This window comes from Pogona vitticeps, chromosome 4 (genome assembly GCF_051106095.1).
Source record: "Pogona vitticeps strain Pit_001003342236 chromosome 4, PviZW2.1, whole genome shotgun sequence".
NCBI classification, from domain to species: Eukaryota; Metazoa; Chordata; class Lepidosauria; order Squamata; family Agamidae; genus Pogona; species Pogona vitticeps.
Window position 1 is genome coordinate 73938887 of NC_135786.1, and position 25272 is coordinate 73964158.

General features: G+C 40.8%; 1 protein-coding gene and 1 long non-coding RNA gene across 7 annotated transcripts in view; one reads left to right on the forward strand and one right to left on the reverse strand.

Moving 5' to 3' along the window:
• The window catches only part of NFIA (nuclear factor I A), a 558292-nt gene that overhangs the window by 73086 nt on the left and 459934 nt on the right, over positions 1–25272 (forward strand). The window lies entirely within an intron of this gene.
• LOC144589070 (uncharacterized) lies at positions 293–24332 on the reverse strand. Its single transcript, XR_013544957.1, has 2 exons — positions 17059–24332; positions 293–16711 (listed from the first exon to the last, which is right to left on the reverse strand). It is a non-coding gene; the product is annotated as an uncharacterized LOC144589070 (long non-coding RNA).

A 25272-nucleotide genomic window follows, 5' to 3' on the forward strand; every position in this document is an offset into this window, starting at 1 on the left:
CTATTAACCACCCTGCAGATACAGCACAGTAACCCCATCCAGGTCACTGTAAGGAATACTTACAGCTAAGCAGCACCAAAACTTCAATCTGCTAAACATCTAAGGTTTGTTTAAACTGGTATATTATTTTATGCAAACTTTGTGTATCATTCTATTGAAGGAAGTAAAAATGAAATCTTAAGTTTCACTGAAATCTGAACATCAGCCTTAGCTGGAAAAAAAATCCAGAGATAGCAGTCTAACAAGCATGACTCTAAATAAATCCTCCCTAGTTTGCGATGAGTAGGCATGGTTTGATAATTTCAGCTGTGGTTAAAGCCAAAACAAAAACAAAACAAAACAAAAAAACCCACCTTATTTTTGTTTCTTTCCTGAAAAGCCTTTTAATGCTTATAGCATTTTTCGGTATGGTGGTAGTGATTAGTTGTAAAGCAATTTTTATAATTGTGATTAAAATTATTTTATTTGTATAATTGTAAAACTGAATCTATTTGTCCATATGTTTCCACACCTTCAGTGTCTACCACTTGACATTAGGAATAAAACAATTTTAATTGTTATATAAATAAGTGTGTGTGTGTGTGTGTGTGTGTGTGTGTGTGTGTGTGTGTGTGTGTGTGTGTGTACAGTGTCCATTTATTAATTGGTCATTATTAATGATATCATCCAGCCAAATCCAATTAATTGTGTAGTATTAGTTGTGTTAGCCACATAGCCTGCAGTTGGCTACAAATCACTATTACTGGTCCAGGAAACACAACACTCACTCTCAGTTTATATCCATGACATGCTTCAAATCCTGCTGATTACATATGGGCACAATGCCATCACATTTACTACATGATCTCTGATTGGCTGGAATCACCCCATCTGAGTCATGTGTCAGGCTAAGTATTGACAATGAACAAGAGTGGCGAATAGTTGCCCAAATTGTTCTTTAGGAAATATTCCCACCTGAAATAACTCCTTTTGAAATCGAAATCAAAGAAAGGTCAACACAGTCTCAGTTAAGGCTCTATTTGAAAATTATTTTTTAAAGATTTCATCATATATGCTTCCACGCACAAAGTTCCATGGCACATATTTTCTCCTTTTAGAAAAGCATGGCTCCCTGTTACAGGTATGACAACGTAGAGCCTGCAAATGCCTTCAGGCATTAAGGCAGACTAGTCCCCTTCTCCAGTTGAGTTGTACTAGTGGGAGTGTAGGAGATGGTGGTATTGTCATCACTAATAGTGCTGTTTTCAAGCTCTCAAGCCAGCTACCAAACACTATTTAAAAGCAATTAAATAGGCCCATAAAATTATGATAGGCTTTGGTACAGAAAGTGTCACCCAATTTTCTGATGCTGTTGCAGCCTTTCTCATATGATTTGCTGAAATCAGCTTACAGTATCAGACTAATATATCTAAGCTTTGCTGGTTTCTAGGTAATATCTGTGGGAGGCAGAAAAAGGGGTGGGAGGTAAAAAATGCAGGATTTGCTCTAGAAGAATTTAAGAGAGGCCATACACTGAGGTGATTCCTTCAGTAGATCTTGATCTTTTTCCTCGTAGCATGGCAACTGCACTTCTCTTTCCATACGAAATATACTGCTGAAATTATAAAATCCAAGAAACCTGCAAGGGATCTAGCAAATGTGGTCATGCAAAGACTAGCATCCATTCAAGACTGTACATAAACCAGACGTCCCTTACTCCCTTTACAGAGTAGACAGCGGCATCGGTTTAAAGTAAGGATGAACTATCATATCTGCCATATCTAAAGGTAGTGCCAAGAAATTCAGGTGCTCCATTGTGTTGTCATACAGAACTAACATTTTTTTTCTTGCCCTTTAATTTCTGAAGAACAGTCCAAAATGTTTCAGCTACATTTTGTTGCAACATGTCAGGCTGGGAATTTATTATCTGAGCCCCAATAGGTCTTAATAAGCCTTACACAACTGTTTAGGCGTTTATTCTATTAACGGCTGTTCACTCCACTCGCTACACCTGAATATTCATGATCTTACTATTCCCAGCGCTTCAGTGTAGCAGCTGTTTGAAATCCACAGCAAATGTTCAAGAGAGTTCCACAAATATAAACACCCTCACAGCTAAATGTTTGGGGCCTGCGCATCACCAAGGAGAGACATGAAACATTTATGTGGAGTGATTTTTCTATAAGAGGGTAGCATTTATATAGCTTAAATAGTCTCTGCCCTTTTGGGAACACGTTAGTGCGATTTGGGATCACTTTTCCACAGTGAAGAAAGGGTCTGGAAAAGCATATATCTCACTAAGATGTTACTCATTCATCTAAACTATAATTCAATTTGATAAAGGAAGAATTCAGATTTAATTGTATATTGAATTGGTTTCATCTCTTACTAGAGGTTATTTGAGGGTTAATTGAAGTGTGCTAATGGAGGGAAGTAGCAAAATATGTGAGCTTACCCATGTGAAATGTTCTTACTACTTTAATACAAATTGTCCTTATCCTATTGAGCATGTCCCTAATTTGGGCATAATTAGGGCAGCCCCATACTTAATGGAGCAAATATCATTACTACACAATCATTAGTGATACACTTATATGTTCTTTATGACATATAAACTGTGAATGTTAATGCACTTATCAGACGATCATAGCCAGCCCATGACATTTTGATGCCTGGGGAAGAACAGAAAATGGCACGCATACATATTGTAAGCCAAAGTGTTTAGAACCCAAGTCCAACCAAATTATTTTGGTGCTTGAGACTGAAATCGCACCAATACACTTATGACACAGAAATCCTACTTCATTCTGCTTAATGGCAGGACCAGGCTTGCTGAGAATTCAGGTTTCCTGTTCGTTTCCTATTAGTACAGACCCATAAAACAATGAATGGGACTGTCTTTGAGCTTTTTTCTTTTTTGTTCTTCTACTTCCCTCAAGTCCCAAAGAACCTGCTTGTATCTGTTTTCAACTTTCTTTACTTCGTTATAGTTAATGCTACAGTCAGGAAACTATTTTTTGTCCTTTTTCGTAGACCACAAGGGGGTCCAAGAAGGCTTGAAGGTTATGATCTTTTGCAGTTAAGGAAGGAAACAAGGAAGGAAGGAAATCTTAATTTCCTTTGTTTGTGCAAAAATCCGCTTTTCTAACCTACCAGCTGTTTTAAAAACAAAAGTAAAAATCAGTTATGAAAATAACTGCTTAATACTGTAGCAAAATAACAGTTTGATATTTCCACACAGGGTGAGAATATGCAAGTGAATGACGCAGAATGGCTGAGAGACGGAACATGACATTTCTTTTACTATGCGAACAGTCAGAAGCCACAGAAAGAGAGAGTCGGAGTCTGTCAGTGTCAGTGTGAGTGAGTGGTCAAACTGATTTTGTGATGGCCTTTCCTCTTCAATTTCTGCTAATAAGCCTGTTTGGTTATTGTCAGGTAAACTGACTTTTAGATATTATTGCAGTGAATTTTATAACCATACATTTTGGCTGAGCCTCAGAATGGATTGCTGGCTGAATCTGAAATATAAAAGAACTGATGCTGTTGATGAGGGTGCATCGTGTTTAAAGCAAAATCAAGCTTCTTCTAGCTATCTTTTAAAATGTCATCATTATAGCAAGGAATTTCTATCTATGAGACCCTTCATGAGAAACTTTAAATAAATATTTGATGCACTTTAGGGTTTGAAATCTTGAGTTAAGTCTTGGTGGTCCACAGAAACAATGTATATTTCAAGAGAATCCATAGTAAAGAAAAGGATAAGAACTGCTGTTTTAGACTAGGTTTTTTACCCATTCTACATGTTACACTTGCACCTCCTGTGTAACACTGTTCCCCCCACTGCATCAAACTAAGATGATTACCCCTCTGGAAGTTCTGATCATATATAAGATTTAACATTCAAAATTCCTTAGAACCCAGCATTAATTAACTGGTTTTCTTCCAAAATGAAAACAAATGCACAGAGAAGGAATCAATCCAGGACTTCCCTGTTCAATCCAGGACTTCCCTCTTCCCCCATCTGCTGGAATGTGAAGCCCTTAAGGTTCCTCTTTAAATTGTGTGTCCCATCTTTAGACGATGCATATCACATCTCTTCTAACCTTTGTTAACAATAGGAATAACATGCAACAGCTTGCTTTTTTCTTTCTGACCATTCAGTCTCTTATTGCTTTTAAAAAGATAACATTTGTTTGATTCTTTTTAACTATTTATATACTTACTGTGTTTTAGCTTTTAAAAGACCTGCATGTGGTCTTTTTTAAGGAGAAAGGTGAGCTATGTATGTATGTATGTATGTATGTATGTATGTATGTATGTATGTATGTATGTATGTATGTATGTATGTATGTATGTATGTATGTATGTATGTATGTATGCATAAATAAATAAATAAATAAATAAATAAATAAATAAATAAATAAATAAATAAATAAATAAATAAATAAATAAATAAATAAATAAATAAATAAATAAATAAATAAATAAATAAATGTTGTATTTTCCTCTTGGACTCTTCAGATATAACTCTCCTTCCCTAAACGGAAAAGTTACTTGTGCTGTACTGTCTCTTCAGGAGACATATTTAGAAGGTCTTGCTGCTTAATGGGCCTTGTGCACGGAATGGAAGCACATGCTTTCAGTTTTGGATGGAAGTGAGAAAGACCAGTCAGGGCCTCTACAACTGGCTCAGAGGCAATAGTTCTATGCCAGATATCAAGTAAGTATGCTTCTTTAAAATCAGATGCTGATCTTGGTTCTAGAAAGTTTTAATATATAATGATAGTTGAAGACATTGTGATTCTGTATGTAGTTCTCCCTCCCTCCCTCTGTATGTAGTTCCCCCTCCAATATATATATATGGATTCCCATTGAATCCATATTTGACACAACTCCGGGAGGCAGTGGAAGATAGGAGGGCCTGGCGTGCTCTGAGCCATGGGGTCACGAAGAGTCGGACACGACTAAACGACTAAACGAATACGAATTGAATCCATATTCTCTGCTACAACTGAGATTGTTACCATGTTCTCTATTTCCATTTAATTCCAATTTTAAACTACTCTTCAAAGCCTTCGAAGTTGTAGTATGGGGTCTTCACTGACTATGTCCCCAGATGAAAAAGTCTCATTCCCAGCTCCTTCACATAAATGCACTCCACTTGCCACAAAAAACACAGAAGAGAAGATTCATGCTTTTAAAAATCAGTATGATGAACAACTGAAGCTTTTTGAGAATTGCAATCCAAAAAAATAACATTGCCCATTTCTCCGCAAAATTTGTTTGCTTATGATGTCAGTGTGAAACAAGTCAACCTATGTTAACTTTCAGCTTAACAGTCTTAGATATCCCATAAACATAGAAGATGGTCATTTCTCTGCAGCATATCATTCACACTGAACCAGTTTTGTTCATGCAAGCAAGCATTTGGGGAAAATAGTTATCATAGTGAATTCACAACAAGAGTTTATAGCATTTCTGGGATTTTCATTAATATGCCAGGAAAGGAATTGTTCATACACAGACCTGATCTCTGTGATCAGTAACGGTTCCACGCTAATAATGAAATAATCCATTTTTACCAGATGAAAGAAGGGGGATCAGGAACGTAACCCGAGCTGAAACTCATAATGGTGCCAAAAGCTTATAATGGAAAATATCTAAAGAATCCGAGACTCTCTTTGTTAGATATGAATGATTTCTTTTTTCTTGTGAAAAGTGTATGAAGAACTTGAGAAGAAGGGCCTGAGTGGATTTTATGAGAAAAACCTCTGTTTGAGAAAGAACGGGCTGGTGTCAGGTTGCAAGTCTGAGTAAACACATCATACTGTTATATAACAAGAGGCACAGATGAAAGATGTTCAAAGAATGATGCCCTACTAGTTTGAACTTTTTCATCTTTTATCTCTATTCTGCCCTCAAGGGCTGGGGGCAGTGGGAATTGGATCATTCAACATGCAGTAAGAAGTACTTGGCAAATCTACCTTTCTCTCAGAATAAACTAGAATTTAGTAGTTCACAATATATGTTTTTTAGCCTTTTGTTTCTGTTCATGGGGTTTTCTTGGCAAGGATACTGGAGTGGCTTGCCAGTTCCTGATCCAGATGGATTGTGTTTAGTCAGAACTCTCCACTATGACCTGTCCGTCTTGGGTGTCCCTGCACAGCATAACCCATAGCTTCTCTGAGTTACTCAAGCCCCTGCGCCACGACAAGGCAGCAATCCATGAAGGGGCTTTGACCCAACTCCGGGAGGCAGTGGAAGACAGGAGGGCCTGGCGTGCTCTGGTCCATAGGAGTAACGAAGAGTCAGACATGACTTAATGACTAAACAACAAATATACGTTTCCACAGCATACATGAGTTTGGCATTTGTACATATGCCTGCAGTTCTCACTCATGCGAGTAATTCTCATTCAAGCATGCGTCATAATGAAATTATTAAATCTATTCCCTCTCCATTTATGAAGTGTTACAGCAATACTTCAGGTGGTTGGTACATTTTGCTTCCTTTCCCTGAATATTTCTTATGTGTCCAAGAAACAGGAAGAAGACAGGCGGAAAACATTGGAGTGCTTAGGGTTTCCTTTCATCTACTCTCTCTTTGTTCTAAGGGGCTATCTTTTTAAAGGATCGCAGCAAATACAAATAACTTTGCAAAGATTTGAACATTTAAATCAGGCAACAATAACACCAACAATAGCATAAACATAGCCTAAAGTGGATACCATATAAATTTGTGTCCCTGGAGTTCCATGCACTAGCCGGGCATCAGAGCAGGGGTTCCTTGCCATAAAAGCCCTCCAACATTTCTTTAATCCAAAAAGAAGGACATTGCTCTTTCTCAGAGTCCCCTTTTGGGTTTTGGGGTTTTTGTTTTCGTTTTTTTTGTTTGTTTGTTTTAAAGTCCAAGACACAAAAATAAATATTTCCAAAGAAAAACTTTTAAAGTCCTAAACTTTTTTTAAAAAGGTTGGTACAAATACGTAATACAATCACAATACATTTGCCCTTTCATTGCTCCCCTTGAACACTGGTAGCAATATTCTTTTTGCCTAAATCAAAGTGATAAGGATGTAAGGCTTCCTCCCAGAGAAACACAAGCTCCTTCCCTCCCCAGCTCTCTCCCAGAAGAAAAACTTTAAAAGCACAGACCCTTTCCACAGATTTCCCTACTTACAGCAATAGAAAAAATTAGCCTGCAGGGTTATACCACCAGCAGAAATGGGTAGAATTAAACATCTAATAGAGTCACCATTTGTTACAGGGCTCTGGTGCAGTGGAGGGGTCATCCCATTGCCAGCCTCCATGCATGGACTAGGCAGGACCACAATTATTTAGCGGTCAGGAGATGCATTTTGTACATTCTCAGTGTCATTGCCAATAGGGATGGGGATTTTGGAATTCAAGGACTCCCAGTCCCATAATTCAGCAGGACCCTCAGGGCCACATGATCAAAACGGGAGCCCACAAACCAGTAGGAGTTGGAGCAAACCCTCCAACCTCCACCTGATTTTCCAATAATTAGGGAACTGCCCTCTGCACTGTGAAGATTCCCTGAGACTCACAAAGGTTCATGGGGTGAATGAGTTCTAATGGATGCTGTCTCCATGCTCTCTATATGGAAGCAATCACATTCTGATGGAAGCTGCGTTCATACACTCTAAATGGAGGCTGTCTCCATCAGACCTTGTTTTCCCATGAATCTTTGCAAGTCACAGGTAGCCCTTGTGACTCCCATTAGAACAATGCACTCTTCTAATGGCTGAAAGAAGTGGTGTGGGAACACCAAGGTAAGGGTGCTGCTCTAACTTCTACGCATTTGAACACTCCCAGTCCCATAATTCAGCCTGGGGGTGTTCCTGCCAAATTATGGTACTGAGAGTCCTTGAATTCCAAAAATCCCATTCCCTAACTGCCAACTTCTTCTTTCTATCATGTGTGCTTGAAGGAAAAGAGAAACAGTGATGGCTCTGGAATCAAAGACAACAAAAAATTGGGATACAGAAAGCTGGACAAAAAAAGGTAGACAAAGGAAAGATTTTGCACTGTAACTAACCTAAACACTGATGGTTGAACTTACAATACTTACGAAGAGGTATTATCATCTACCACAGTACAAATATGGAAAACCAAATGTCTTTTGACTATTGTCTACTTCAATAGCATAGTGATATATTCAGTGTATAGCTCAGTGATTTAGGTATAGGTATCTAGAGCCAGACATTGGGAGTGTGATGCCCCACTATGCCTCCTATAAGTAGAGCCAGCCTGTGTGGCCTTGGGCAAGCTGCACAGTCCCAGGATGCCTCCAGAAGAAGGGAATGGTAAACCACTTCTGAGTATTCTCTATCTGGAAAATCCTGAAAAGGGTTGTCATAAGTCTGAATTGATTTGATGCCACATGATTACTATATTATTATCAGAGGTACAAATAAGAACAACACTTGTACAGTAATTAGGTCTCAAAATGTAGTAAAGAGGTAATCAGCAAACCTGTGGGACACTGTGAAAAAGAAGTTGGCAAACACCAAGTAGCTAAAAATGTATTGAGTTCTAAAACTAAGGAAGATTTGAAAAACAGTGCTCCCTTTCCAGTGTATTTTTTGAAATGCTGAGAAAATACAGCCCCTGCTGGCTATAAACTATTCAGCCACAAATTTTAAAACTGGCGTTTTTCCACTCAACTCTTGTTGGCCTCTGCTCGTTTCTCAGATGAGGGTAATCTGAACTGAAACATGTAAAAAATTGAAACTCCAATTAAATACCACATATTTTTGGTTTTGCCTATTCCTACTCTGTTTATCCTTGCAGTGTTTAGCTAAATTACTATATTAAACCTTTGAATTCAAATTCTTTTTCCCCCCTGACTCATTGCATCCCAATTTTGCACACTGAGTAGAATGAGACTTTTTCATCTGTTTTCTTTTCAGTGTTGTTGACCAAGAATCATTACACAGATTTTAAAGCATGGCTGCTTTTTATCTTCTGCCAGTTACATAGCAGCAGGTTGGATAGCTCAGTCAGTTGGGTACCTGGCTGCAGCACCCCACTGTACCTCTGAGGAGAAGTGCCAGTGTGTGTAGCTGTCTTCGAGCAAGCGGTCCTAAAACACACACACACACACACACACACACACACACACACACACACACACACACACACACACACACACACACACACACACACACACACACAGAAGAAGGGAATCACAAGCCATTTCTGAATACTCTCTAGTTTAAAAACCCTGGAAAGGGTCACCCAAAGGCAGAATTGATTTGACCGCAGACAGTTATTATTCAGTACACAGAAAATGCCTACGCCAACTTCTTCTCAAACATCCCACAGTGCAGGACACATAATAATGGGCTGAAGTTACAAGAGGCCAGATTTCAATTGAGTACTGGGAAAACTTCCTAATTATTCAGGCAGTATGACAATGGGCTAATTACCTTGAGAGGTGGTAAGCACTCCAGTTCTGGAGGCATTCAAGAGAAAGTTAGACAGCTAGGAGCTTTGATTTAGATTACTGCATTGAGCAGGGGATGGGACTTGATATCCTTATAGGCCCTGCTGAAATGTATGCTGATGGACTGAACACTGGCAGGCAAAAAGTTACAGGATTCTGGCCACAGAGAGACAGAAAGAGAAAGCATATAGTTGCTGTAAGTTTTTCAGGCTGTTTGGCCAAGTTCTGGAGGTTTTTCTTCCTAACATTTCACCAGTCTCTGTGGCTGGCATCTTCAGAGGACAGGAGTTAGAACTCTGTCTGTGTTCTAACTATACACACACTACACCAGAACACAGACATTCTAACTCCAGTCCTCTGAAGATGCCGGCCACAGAGACTGGCGCAACGTTAGGAAGAAAAACCTCCAGAACATGGTCAAACAGCCCAAAAAACCTACAACGACCATTGGATCCCAGCAGTGAAAGCCTTCAAGAAAGTATATAATTTATATACAGTATCTTTCTTTTCAACGGAGTGCACTAAATACAGCTGGAAGATACAGCAATGGGCACTTGCATAGCTCCTTCTTGTGGACAAACCAGTACAAAAACATTCCGAAAGAGGCCAATGGCAAATTCCTTAGATGGTGGAGGTGCACTGCCAATTTGTAATGGTTTGAATGAAAGGCATGGAAAGCTAACAAAACCAAACTCAGAATGTCTCGCCAGAGCCATCAGCCAGCAATTGGTGATAACTTTCAATCACCTCCAGATTTGTGAAGAGTATCAGTAACAGTTGTCCTCAAACCATGAATCATCAGCCCTGGATGACACCCTTCTTATTCCAAGAACTGCTTGTTTCCTGGGAATATAGTTACTTTTAAAGAAAACTGTGACAGTCAAGACCTACTATATTAAACAAAAAAACATCTAATTTATGTGTGAGCACTGCTGCCGGTCAAGATCTCCATGAATTCCAGGCTGCCAGAACTACCTCAACTAGATTTTAATTATTAGAGTAGGGAAGCCAGGTACAATATACTGATGGACACCAACAGCACCTCATTCCCACACTCCACCCAGGAGACGAGTTTCTACCACTAATTGGTTCAATCTCTTCCAATCTTTGGGGCAAGGTGGTTCACAGCCTGTAGATGATGTCAGGTCTTCAACATAGTTACAGGTGCTCTTTGTAGTGCTTGTGACTCCAATGCCACCACTGAGTTGGGTGGAGGCCAGGTACTCTACTGGAGGCCAAGGTCTCCATGGGGCCATTGCTGGGATTGGTGATACCAGGGAGCAGAACATGGGAGAATTTATTCTGTGGCCTCTTCTTTTGGCCACTGGGACCACCACCCAGACCTAAGTCCATGCCCCTAAGACACAAGAGAGAGTCCAAGACTTGCCCCATTCCTTGCCGCCCAAGTCTGACAACTCCTCCATGTAACCCCCCCCTTCTTCTTCTCCCTCCTCCTGCTTTATCCCTGACTGCTCTCCCTTGGACCGAGCCTTCATCCTCTTGTCCAGGTGTATGGCATCGTCTTCCCCGCCCCCTCACCTCCACCTGCCAATTGTCCTACAATGTCTGTGCCTTTATGGGACCCAGGAGCTGCAGTCTCCTCTAGGCCCTCCAGGGGAGTGAGAGCATACAGCCCACTAGGGGAGCACATAGGAACCGCATCACATTATGTCACTGCATGCAAGGGACAAGGATACCAACCACAATACATTGGCAAAACAAACACCATGCATGCTTGCTTCAGAAATGATAAATCTGCATTCTTGAGCAAGAAACTGAAACAACTGGAGATGTTTACTGAGAACATCTTGGTCTATCTGGCTTGTTGGTGATTGCGATAGCAATACCATCAAATCCAAGTACACCAGAAAGAAGGAGAACCTTTAAATGTATAGACATGGTGCCTCAGTTCCTAAAAACTCTATATATTCAATTCACAAACTTTCTTAACCATGGCTTTTTCTGGTAAAATTTCATGCCTCTCTTCAAACCTGTCTCACCTAAAAATCTTATTTGGAATGTGAAGTACTGCGACTGTGGCTGGGAGAGGCATGGAAAGACTCAAGTGTATCCAAGCTATCACCACCACTGGGGCAAAAAAGGTTAGCATTTGATGCCAGAAGAGTGTTGGTTGTGAGGGACACCTTCAGGAGGGTGCTCAGTGATATCATGAAGACACAAAGAACGCAACACTACAGTCAGCTTCAGAGACAAAAGGAGAGGTACTGTACTCTCCCATATGGCTCATAGCGTGATACAATAAAGCACATGACTAAGACAGCAACAAGAATGATTTATTTTTCCTCCATTTTTTCAAATAAAAATGCATTATATTGCATATGACAACACATACTCCTCCTGAAATCTTGACAGGCCATCTGGGGTTGAGGTGGGAGCAAGCCCCACAGGCTGAGAATCAGCACTGTACTGTAGGTCCTTCTGCGACTAGTCCACTTACATTGTAGCTTTCTAAAAAGTTTGTGCCCTCTTCACTACCTTGCCACTTCTGTCCACTTTGCAGTCGGCTTTCTACGCAAGACTTTGCAGCATCGCCACTAATCTCCAGCCGTTGTTCTCTTTGACATTGCTGTTCTTGCTTTTGGCCTCCTGGATGACTTTGGAGCAAATGAAACAGTTTTGCTTACTTGGCACATCTTAAATTCATGCTCTCTGTCTTCTCTAAAGCCATCTTTCTGACCAAGCAATATTACAGTATTCAGTATGTGCTGTAACATACAGAAAATATACAGCAGTTCTCTCACCTAAAACTCCAGTTCATGGTCAGCTTTATCTTCTGCCTTGATTATAGTCATCTTCCCTCTGTCCTAACCTTAACTCCTTGGTAGCCCTATCACCTCTGTTTGCAACTCAGCAGTGAAAAATCACTCAAAACACCCTGCGTGCTCAGACTACACAAATCAAACTCTTTTTCCACCCCTATCTTCATTCTTTCCTGTAATGCCTTCATTATAAAAGCTTCACTGGCTGCCAGTCTGTTTGTGGGCCCAATTCATAATGCTGGTTCTTACCTATAAAGCCCTACATGGCTTGAGTCTAGGCTATTTGAAGGATCACATCACCTCATATGAGCCTTCATAGCTTTTAAGGTCTCCTGGGGAGGCCCTTCTCTCAGTTCCACCACCTTCGTAAATGTGCTTGGTGAGGACATGAGAGAGGACCTTCTCAGTGGCTGCTCCCAGGCTTTGGAATGCGCTGCCCTGAGAAGCCAGCTTGGCCCTTCCCTCTTGTCCCTTCATTGTCAGGCAAATAACCTTCCTCGGCAGACAGGCTTTTAAGCAGTAAGTTGTCTCAGCAATGCTGGTTTTGAACTTACAGATTTGTAAATGGTTTTAAATGCCTTTAAACTTGATTTTTTAAAAATCTTAATATACTGCATATTTAATTGCTTTTTAAATGTGATATTTATATAGTGTTTTTAAATCTGTTGTTTTATCTGCTGTGAGCTGCCTTAGGTCCCCTATGGAGAGACAGGCGGCATATAAATAATATAAATAAAAAAATTAAAACCTCTTTCTCCACTAAAATTTGCCACAATATTATCCTTCTCTTGCCATTATTTCCAGTGGTCTTCATTCCCTCCAATTCTGAAGCTTCTTAACCACCCAGACTGTCTTGTTCTCTTAGACAGGGGTGGAGAAGCTTTGGTCTTCCAGATGTTTCGGGTTACACCTCCCAATAATTATGGGGTTGTAGTGGAGAACCTTCAGAGGGCCAGAGTTGTTCTGAATTACAGGTGGAAAGCTTTGTTCAGCTCAAGGACTGCTTCCTTTCATGGTTAACCTTCCAAACACCACATACTAAATGCTTTGGCTACTTGAATGACTGTTCAAATGTGCATATGATTAAAATGTGAAGCCAGGCCAGGTGTTAAAGGGGAAGGCATGTTTCTTTCATTTACATCAAGGTAAGGCAGTCAGGCCAGCAGCATTTGGGGGTCGGGCGGAGGGGGGGGGACCTAAGAACAGGGGCAAAGCTCTTTTGATGTTATGGGGAGAAGCACTGGAATTTCTCCTGGGCCAACTGATTGTAGAAACAGAAGGGCAGATGTGGATAGATGGACTCAGAATCCAGGTAAAAGCTGGCTGAACCTGGCCTGGGATGGGGAGGGGAGGGGAGGGGGTGGGCACAGCCCATTTTTGCAACACAACGGTACCCAGCAGATCCAGCAGTTGCTACCATTCTTGCTAAGGTCTGCATACTGCAGCACAGACAGAATGTGGGGAATTGTTTGAGGCCCCACACTGCTGATGCGGCATCTGAGAATTATAGGAAGTTCCTCTCCCTTCCCAATCGCTGCAACATTTCTGCCAAGGCTCCTGCAACCGTGCTCACAAGTAACCCCCCTCCTCCCTCCAAACTCAATGATTATATTTCTCCAGCGCTGCTCATCCTGAGATTAGTCCTCCTGCCTGGAACGCCATAGAAGCAAAATAACTCCTTCAATCTTTAAATGGTATCCTGGAACCCAGTGGCCTAGGTGAACTAATATTGTCTCCCAGATGTTTCTGAATGGTAGCTCAGAAAGGGAAAGCACTGTCTTTTTTTTTTATCAAAGCTCCCAGAATCCTGCAACCAGGTTTTTATCGAATGGAAGCTGGGAATGAGAAGCACTGCTTTCTGGACCACACTCCCAGAATTCTGCATTTAGCATGGCAGTGGCCATGCTCTCTATGGCACTGGTTCCCAATCTTGGTTTTTCAGATATTCTTGGGCTGCAACTCCCAGAAATCCTGGTCAGAACAGCTAGTAGTAAGGACTCATGGGAGTTTTAGTCCAAGAACATATGGGGACCCAAAGTTGGTCAATGGGATTCTGGGAGCTGTAGTCCAAAACATTTCCCATCTCTGGGCAACTTCCATCCATCTTAGTCAGCAAACCTAATGATGAGGGAATCTAGTGGGCCTGATCTACAGAAAGAATATTTTCTATTTCACTTTTAGGATCTCCTGGGCGCATTAGAAATGACAATTAAAACTGGCACATTGGTGAACATCTGTCTGTTTGCAAGCATGAATATGTGTGATTTATAGGTATACAGAGGCAGATAAATCTCTATATTTCAGTGACTACTGCAGTGTGAAGGAAGAAAGAAATAGCGAGTTGATTAGTCGAGTGATTAAAAGGATCATCTTATTGATTCCTGCCCAGCTAGGCCCAGACCTCAATAATGAACACTGACTGGTTTAATAAGAAGAAAGGCAAGATTTACTAGACACATGTGCTTTTCATTAAGGAGAGGAAAAAGAAATAAAAAATGCTGACCTGTCCAGTCGTGGGCCATTGTGCCTCTTAGTCCAATAAGGAGGTAGCAGATGAGTGAGTGCTAGTACTAGAAAACAGGCTGTAGCAGCAAAGGAATGTTGCCTGTTGAAATCATTGAAATTGGCTCTCCAAAATGCTATTCTGCTTTGAAATTCAATTTTAATTTCATCTTTCCACAATGATGCTTGACTATCAGATATCTAATAGCAATGAATAATAGCCAGCTGTATGAAAGCTTTTGCTTGCTCTCCCTCTCCACCTCCACCCACACCCAAGGTAGTTTCTGATTAATTGGGAAGACCTAGGCACATTCAGAGTTTTCCCTTCAGAAGCAACAACAAGAACAGAAAGGTCTTCAAGTAGTGAAAACTTTTGGATAGGGCAGTCACATCATGATTGTTGCTTAGACTACAGTAAATTCAGGGTGTGCTCAGAGAGGTGGTTTGTCCTGCTGTTTGGTCCACTGCAAGGACAGGCTGGTTCACTACTTTTGCTTGCAATCAAATGACATAATTGCTAGAGCAAAGCACCTTTCTGAGTGCCTGTCAGTGGCTACTCTTTTTTTGGTGCATGTAGCATAGCTCCAGTTTGGTTCATTTCCAGTTTGTGCAATCACCAGAATCAAACCAAAGTGGAGCTTGTGGCTTTAAATTTCCCTTCTGCTTTCAATTTCCCAATATCATTAAGTGGCTTAAGTAAACATTTCCTCTATTTCTCTATGGAGAGGCAGAAGAAGCAAGCAAATGTTGTTTATTTTCTAAAGTCTTATTAAGACAGAGCTGATGCGCTATACCATATAGAAAATAATTGAAAAAAATGAAGATCTTCCTTCCAGAAAGAGGGGGAGAGAGAAGGAGGATATTTGTTGTTGCTTTTAAGGCCAAAAAAAGAGTCACTTGAGGTGCACATGCCATTTGGATGTAAGTATTGCACTAAATGGCATTCCAGAACTCTATCTAATCTTAAGTGACTCTATTCAACCCAATCCACTGTACCCCCAGAGAGGATAGCCGACTCAAAAATTTTAGGAGGTAAATTCCCCCAAAGTACAGTTCATGATTTCTCAGTCCATGAGGCAGATCATGGAGACATGTTGAAAATTTTTCCATGTAATTTTTCATTCCCCTGTACTCCACCACATTTTTCCCATGGCCAAAATCAGTAGAAGCCCATGATCTGAGCAGGGATGAAGCATACCCCCCCCCATCTATGAATTTTTTTACTTACACAGTCTGTTCACAGATAGATCATTATACTTCAGCCTTTTCAAACCCAAGTCATACGTTATTCTAACATGCATTCGGGGGCAGGGAACAGATTTCTTCATTTTTTTCTCACCATATATTTGGATGATGTATGTCTTATGTGCCATCTGACTTATGGCAACCCTAGCAGGGCTTCTAAAATATGTGAGATGTTTTAGGACTGTTTCTACCATTGCCACCCCAAGCTTTCACGGCCTCCTGAGTTCTAGTCTGACACTTTATCCACTATATTACACTGGCTTTCGATTTGTAGGGTAATAGCCATATAGTATATTGATGGTGATAGGGCTGCATTTGCAATACTGTATTCAGCCAGTAGGGAGACTGTGACCAGCCCTAAGCAGGCAAATCACCTTTAAACTGCCCTTTCCTTTACCTTAAGCCGAAATCGTAACAGCCCAAGTGGTTTTAAATTTGAAACATAAACGTAAAATATTTATTGAAATACAACAACTTGTTAAACTGCACAGACTTCATCTTGAGGTTACCTTAATCGTGCATGCCAACTTTCCCACATCGGACCCTGCTCTCCCTGATACAAAGGATTTCTCTTTTACAGCCCACTCAACCCAACCTCCCTCCTTGGGAAAACAAGTTAACCCTTGTCCTTCTTCTTCATCTTGATTGATTCTCCTCCTGCCTTCTCTCATCCAGTAAGCTCATTTCTGATGCTGCCAGGTAGATTTGGAGAGAGATCCACCATAGGGACCAACCTACCAAATGAAGACAAATATGATGAAGGGTTGCAACATATCCACACTGGAGCTTCCTACTGCCAGTGAGGTGCTGCCTTCCACAATTTGCTGAATCAGAAATGACAGAGTAGTGGTAGTACAGGTATACACCAGGGGGCAATAACCAAAAGATTTTCCCTGAGATGATGAATACACCAAGCACCAGAGTAGTGTTGATAGCAGATAGTGTATTATTTACAGAATATACAGGTATATTTACAGCTAAGTCTTTGTTCTCAGTTCCAAAGTAATGCACAATAGTTTACACAGAGTTTAGTGCATATATCAGAGTCAATGTCCAGTAAATAAGTTCAGTAGTCGTATACCATACGTTCCATCCAGGTAGCCAGAGTTCCTCTTCAATACCAAGCACGTAGACACAGCTTCCTCCAGGATTCTCCAGCACAGGAACAAGACGACTCTTCTCCAACCAGCATCACCACCAACAACCCACAGATTGTGTATGCTTGGTCTGCTAGTTTTATCCCATAGATGACCAATCCTATAGATGACCAATTACATTCACAGCTGTTCCAATCGCCTCAGCTGTATACATTCAAGCTTTGCTTCTCTTTATAGTACTGATCCTGACAATTACTTATTGTCATGCACAAAATTTGATTTAACAATTCTATCAGGTTTAGCCCAAACCTGTCAAGAAATTAAAGGAGAAGTTCCGCATAGTGGTTAATGTAGGCTCATATTATTTAGCTCTGCCCTTCCTGAACTTAAGATCCTACTGTAATGTCTATTCATTAGTGAAGTGAGTTCATCCAAGATTGAAAATTTTCTGCTTTCATGTTCAGCCACTGATCCCAACAGCAATCCACATTTCAAGCCACCTAGAGTGGTCCTAGGACCAGATAGGCGGGGTATAAATTAAATAAAATAAAATAAAATAAAATAAAATAAGTAAGTAAGTAAGTAAGTAAGTAAGTAAGTAAGTAAGTAAGTAAGTAAATAAAGAACAATGAAAAGGTATAAGTAAAACAAATGATGTGACTAATCATTTCTGAATTGCACCAACAAATGATTGACTAATCATTTCCTAATGCACTGGCTGGATGCATCTTGTATACAAAGAGGTGTACAAACCAACATCTCATGACACCAGTTGTGATTATTCTCCCATGATATAGTGGGGTTGGTGCTGTTGTGTTTGATTTCATTAGTCTCTTTAAAAGCTACTGGTTTTTTTATCACATGTGGGAGGTGCATGAGAAATTAATTCCATCAAAACATAACATTACACTGTGCCTGGCTATTTCCACCAGTTTAGGGACAGATGGATGAAAAGGTACTCATTTGAGTGATACCATTGCATGAGCAGGTGTGTATAGACAATTTTAGATCCTGGACTTAGTGGTTTTACTTGGGAGTGGGATGGCTGATGCTTTTAGAAATCAACATTAGATGGAGCCAATTAGTTTGATTCTACCTGGTTCTTGCTCCCTTGCAATGACAGCAGAGCACTGCTCCTTAAAGGCTATTAGCATCTCACTGAGCTGAGTGATTGTCTCCTTTGTTCTTTCATTCAGCTTCCACACCACCATACCTGCTTCTCTGCTGAGGATTATGTTATTTCTGCTACTCTCTATTCATCCTCATCCTTCACCATTTCTAACTGCCTCCAGTTAAACCACAGTTACAGGACGAGAACCAGCACATTGAGGGACAGTGTTGGGCCAGGTTTATATCTTCAGATTACACCATTTCACGCTCCATACCAAACACAGAGACTGAGACAGAGAGAGAGAGATGCTTTATAGCACAAGTGTTGAACTTGTGAAATAACTCCTTCTCCTAGGATATTTATACAAATTTATTTCCCAGTATCAATGGCATTGGCCAGACCTTGTGATATTCATTAAACTCAAACACAAATAATATTGAAGCATTTAGAGCAAGCAAGATTCTAACACAGCCTTTTTTCTGGCCCAATTCCTCCTGCAGAACCAAAGTGAGAACTGCATTTTTGGCCTGGAAACTGGGCTTTCGGCCTTGCACTGTTCTGTCCAGGAATACTCACAAAGATCTTTTCAGTGGCAAAGAATCCTACTGAGCAAGAGTAGCCTTAACCTACCCCGCTACCCACACCCAAGCTTGAAAAGATTGCTTTGCAGGCTACAACCAATAGAATGGATTCTGGGAACTGCAATCTAAAATTAACTCCTCAAAGCTCTTTGCATGTGCGTGTACAAAATGGCAGTTACTTACAAGACAGATGCAAAGAAAGGCTTTATCCATCCCCATTCCATTCCAGACACTTGTCCTTTGGGAAATCAAACACTGTTGCCCAGATTCCTTGCAAGTGTGCTCTACATAATTAAGAACTTGGTTTCTCTCACAATAAACAAACAAGCAAACCCCTTCAGGTATTCTTCTTCTCCCAACATCAAATAAAATAAAGCAAACTGAAGACTGGTTCTTCAAGGCTGCTATTTCTTCTTGTCTACTCCCATGAACTATGAAGAACAATGAGGATGAATAGGCCACAAGGTTCAGGCGTTTTGGGTACAGAGATGATCCATTGATCTATTGTGTGCTCCTTATGAACCCAAACCACTTGCATCTGCACCAGCTACTACTTTTCCCTTTGAGGCAGAAGGGTGTGATATACAGAGTGGGTTTATGCCAATACAGCACAGAGGCAAGAAAAAGTAAGAGAAAACACAAGGAATGTGGGTGTGGCATTTAAAGGAAAATCCTATGCACTGCCTGGTATGGAAACATAGTTGTGCAGTGTTATGCGAGAGAGAGAGAGAGAGAGAGAACAAGACACAGCAGGATGCCAGATGTTTGGAAGCCAAAGATGATATCACCTTGAGATGTGATAAAGAGGAAATGAATTACAGTATACTGCCAGAAAAGGGGAACAATCAGAGTCTCAGTCCCTCCCTCCCAAAGAGTTGCCAATTTGGATGCGAACAGCATTTGAACAAGGGTGTGAAACAAGAGTGGGGAGCCTGTTGCAGCCCAAGCCACTCCTTTCATGCATACCTGCCTCAATCTTAAGGGATGAGTGGTAATTAAGGAGGGGATCTTTTCAGTTCTAGAAGACCACCTCCAGAGAGACTCAGTCATTGCCAGACAAATTAGCCTTTAGAACACAGACACAGAACATACCACGTTCTTCTAAGAAGGGGCTAGATATGTGAGATAAAATTCTGTTGATGTTCACCCTTCTGCCCATCTCTACTGTTCACTCATTTCTCCATCTGTCTCCACCCCTTACTGGGTAGAAATGCTCTCATTTGTAAGAACTTTCAGGCTGTTGGTCCTGGAAGATTTCAACACCCGACAGCTGATGACATCTTATCAGAGCCACCAGGAAACATTGTGGCTCTCATGATCATCATGATGTTGTCACAGTATGTTATCATCTTGACCCAAGTAGCTGATCACACTAGGCCAGGTTTTGTTACAGAATAGTATGAAGATGGTCCATGGATGGTCAAACTGATCATCATCTTTTTGTCACATAGTTTCTAGAATGATATTGTGATTTGCCAACGGACTGTGTTTCTCCTTTAATGACTTGTCACAAAATACAAAAAATTTGAGATAAAGAGGTGACAAAGTGATCTCTTTTCCTACTTGTGGAGCACTTCTTTTAAATGCGTGCTAACTGTATCAACTAGTTTGGCCCTCTTTCCTGCTTTCAAAATGGGGAGCAGTATATAGACTTTCAAACTGATTTAGTTATTGTAAATCACCCTGAACAATTTGCATTAAAGGAGACTTCGGAAATAGTTCACAAATAAAAATGTCTTTTACACGGTTCTAGTGGAGGAACTACCTGCAAAACTTCCAGATGGCAGTCAGGGTGGAGGAGCCTGCTGTCAGACACATTTATGCATCATTACTGGCGCATACACAGAGGTGCTGAACAAACAGACAAGAGAGAGCATACTATTTTCCTTGCGATACATTTCAAACCTTTGCCCAAATCATTCCAAGGGAGGAAACCACATTTGTCTGAACTGTAGGGAGAAATGTGACAGGAAAGGGTTACTTTGTCTCATGTTCTTGTGAGGGGAAAAAAGAACCTTAGGTTTGCTATTGTCTGCAGTTTTGTCTCTGTGAGAACAGAAGGTTGTGCCCAAGGTGAACCGTCAGGAGGAAAAATTGGGGGAACTACAGGGAAGATGGGCCTTGTACATAATTGATCTGACAAGAGTGCTGTCCAGTCTATCATCATGGCTGAAGATATGGCTGGCCGCCTGTGCAATATCGCATGAGCACTTGACAGCACAAGACTGTGTATCAGGGACTTGGTTTAATCAGAAGGACTACTCTGGCTGTCAGTCCTGCCACATCATTGCAGAAGCCACTGGCTCCAAACCAACTTGCTTGGAAAATGCTTGTCAACTTGAAACAAAAAGCAAGCAAACAAAAGCAGAGGGAAATGTGTCTTTTCCTCCTGTTTTAATTTTTTTTTAAAATTTGGTAGAATATTTTATGGATTGTTTCTTCTTCAGACCAAGGGTGGGAGATAACTGCATTTGAACATATTTTAACAAGTTTAGCCTTGCGGAGCACAAAGAGTATTAAGTCCTTTTGTCCCCATTGTGATTTTCTAGCTGAAATCGAATGGACTTCATGGTAAATTGAAAAAAAACTGCCCGGAGAATATAATTGAATAGCAGTATAAAACACCAATGATGAATAAATTATTAAATGCTAATAATTTATTCATGGAACATCACTGATTGGAAAAGACACCACAGAAGTAATAATGGTACAACTTAGAGACAACACCACCACATATCCCCACACGCACCACATGTTGTGAAAGAAATTACCTCCATGTAGAAGTTGGGTCGGATATTTACTGGTTATCTAACTGCTCAGTCATTCACATTGACACCAATTGTATAGGCTCTGCCAGGGTAACATCTGTTCGGATGACACACAACTGTGTGCAACAATTTCCAGAGCTAATCCAATTGTGCAGTGGGTTGGGCAAGATATTATAACAAGGAAGGTCTCAAGAAGTAAAATTAGCCTGTCTGATGGCTGGCTGGCTCAGTGAGTAAGGTATGTAGCTGCAGAGCCAGTGGATGGGAGTTTGATTCCCCACTGTGCCTCCTGGGAGAAGAGCCAGCCTGTGTAGCCTTGGGCAGGCTGCACAGTAGAAACGAATGGTAAATACTTCTGAGTATTCTCTACCTAGAAAATCCTGGAAATACAATAAGTTGGAATCGACTTGGCAGCACACAAGTATATATAAAGCAAAGGTGAGCAGTATCACATTGTTGGGGGACACATTGGAGTCTGCCAGGAATCTAGTGGAGACCCCAGCATCATCCTTTTTATTGCTGCCTCTGCTTTCACTGCCAGAATTCAGCAGCAGCCACTGAATTTGCTACCACAGGAATGGCTGCCCATGTTTCTGAGTACCTATAGTGATGTTCTCCAGTGCAAGAGAGAGGCAGAGTATTCTTCTATAGAAAAGAGCCCTCTGGGACTATGGCACACAGTGCAAAACTACGGTCATGGTGCAAAATCAAAACCTCACTAACTCACTGATAAAAAACATCACTGGATGAAGGAGAGATGCCTCTGGCACTCTTTTATTGGCTTATAAGACATTCTTTTAAGTAGAAGGAATATGCAACCAAAGAACATCCACCACAAATGCCTCTCTCTGTCTTCTTCCTCTTACCATGTATCTACACAACAAAAACAGATTGATCTAATAGGTATCCTCTCTCTTTCCAGAGAAACATGGGAGCTTTCAGGCTGTGAATGCAGGTAGCGATCTTTAACACAGCAATCTCTCCACTTGCCAAAGAAAAGTCCCCAGAGTCTTTATAGTAAGCCATGACATGAAAACCAGTATAAAACTGAGCTAGGCTTGTAGCATAGATCTGCCCTTTGCAGAGCTTGGAAACAATTCATTAAAATCTATTTGTTAGTTTAATTCATTAAACTTTCACCAGAAATTCCAAGTCATTATTATGATAGTTAAAATACCAAATGGTACTATTTGTCCTGTTTCTCACTGCAATAAGAGAATACAATTAGAACATTAGGTCACTAGAATATCACCTTCCCCCTTTTTTAAGTGGTATTTTAAACCCCAGCAATTTAACAGATTAATTAATGAATGGATGAGCAAATTAAATTGTATATCAATTCAAGTTTAGCAAACTAGGACTTCTTAACAGTTCAGTGTTAATGTGCTGGCACTATGTTTATAAGTTTTGGCCCTTTGCGAGTGTTAAGAACAGGGAGTTGTACAGCCTCTTGGTGCTTTGCCAGATTCTGCTGAATACTTACACTGGCTTTGGCATTACTACAGGAATTAAGGAAAGAGAGAGAGTCAAATTTGTACTAGGATGAAGTCCCATGGTTCTGAAGTCCCATGAAAATTAAGAAATCTAATGTGTTATCGATCTCAAGTCCTGATCCATGGAGAAGAGTCATTAGTGCTTGGTTTCCTGTGCCATCTTGACAGCACAAGAAATAGTGGAAGTAGCTCTGGACATCATTTTAAAATTACTGACCCTGTCCATCCTTCTGCACTCTAGAACAAATGGCTGAAGTCCAAGAGAGCTTGCTGAACAAGTGATCACATTTTCTCACCCTTGCCATTTCCATTGGGGAAAAAAAATCTCTGGCTTCAGTTTTGCAGTCAGTGCCTGATCAGTCTCTTGTGCATCAGCCACCATCACTTAACACTGTAATTTGCCTCCAACCTGAGGCCAGCCTACAAGCATCTTTTCTGCACAGGCAGAAAAGGTCTGCCCCAATGGGAAATATACATTGTTCCAGCCTTTTATAATGGCCTTCCAAAGACAATATATATTTAAACAACGTTGACCTTATCATCCAGAGCAAGGTATAGATTCTGGGTAGGAAAATCTACTCTCTACTGAAACAAGAGTAATCTCAGTTAACCATCTGTCCTTTGAAGATAAAGATCAATTACATCTATGTTGCAGTGTTGCTTACTCAAATTAATTTATTGAAGTGGTTAACATGAGTCTATCTGACTTAGTGAGAATTACAGAAAATTAGAAACAAAATAGTTTGCATGAAATTGCACGGCTGTCTCTCCATGTAGTAGACAAGAACCCCACAGCAAATCAATATATGCTTTCTAATGGGACCGGTTATAGGTGGTTAAGGTATAGTTGGTTAATTAACATTTATTCTGCTTGTCTTCACATTTACAGTTTGCACACATGGCTAACATGTGGACTTTTCCTAATAACACTCTAAGTCAATGGTTCCTAACCTTGAGTCTCCAGATGTTCTTGGACTACAATTCCCAGAAATCCTGGCCAGCACAGCTTCTGGGAGTTTTAGTTCAAGAACATTTGGGAACTACTGCTCTAAATGTTCAGAAAGCCCCAGACCAGTGAAGATATCACCAATAAAACTTAACCTGTTTTCAAGCTTTTTTCTAACATTTCCAAAATTTACTGTATGTGGTGGAAAAGACACTAATGGCATGCAGAGTGCAAGACAGAGGGATAAGCAACAATCACAAGGACTGCTGAATAGCTCAATGGTTCAGATATCTAGTTGTGGAGCCAGAGATTGGGAGTTTGATTTCCAATCATGCCTCCTTGACAGGGATCCATGCCAGCTCTGCCAGTTCTAAGATGATGATGATATATTTATATTTATTTATTTATTTATTTATTGGACTTATATACCGCCCCATAGCGCTACAAGCACTCTCCAGGCGGTTTACAATTTTTAATTATACAGGCTACACATTGCCCCCCCCCCAGCAAGCTGGGTACTCATTTTACCGACCTCGGAAGGATGGAAGGCTGAGTCAACCGTGAGCCGGCTACCTGGGATTTGAACCCCAGGTCGTGAGCACAGCTTTAGCTGCAGTACAGCGTTTTAACCACTGCGCCACGAGGCTCTTTGGATTTTCAGTGAAATGGCTTTAAAAATATGCTCATAATTAGAGATGGACTATTGGTCTTCGTATCCCTGGGGATGCGAATACAAATCAAGGAGAGATAAGGGACTTAAACCAATCGCAGTGCCACAAAGGCCCATTCCCTCCTCCCAGAACTGCCCAGTCCACTCACCATTTGCTGTGGAGTGCTCAGCTCCATTGTCATCATTGTGTCAATCACTGAAGAAGCCCAGCTGGCTCTTCCTAGCCACTCATCGGCTGAATGGGGAGACTCCTCATTTCGCCTCTATGCCAAAGTGGTCAGCTGCGCAGGGAGGCAAGGAAGAGTTGGCCGAGCTCTTTCCGCGATTAGCACAACAACAACAACAACAATGATGACGGAGCCAAGCGCTACATGGCAAATGGCAAGCAGACCAGCTGGTTTGGGGGGGGGGAGGAATGGACCATCATGGCACCTGTGGTGCTGCAATTCTTATCTGTATCTCAGGAATACGAATACGAATAGCCCATCTCTACTTACAGTTGCTACCCAAAGTTGTTGATCTGTGAATTTCGTTGTATGGGTATACTGTGTATATACTTACAATGACAATAAATTATTATTATTATTATTATTATTATTATTATTATTATTATTATTATTATTATTATT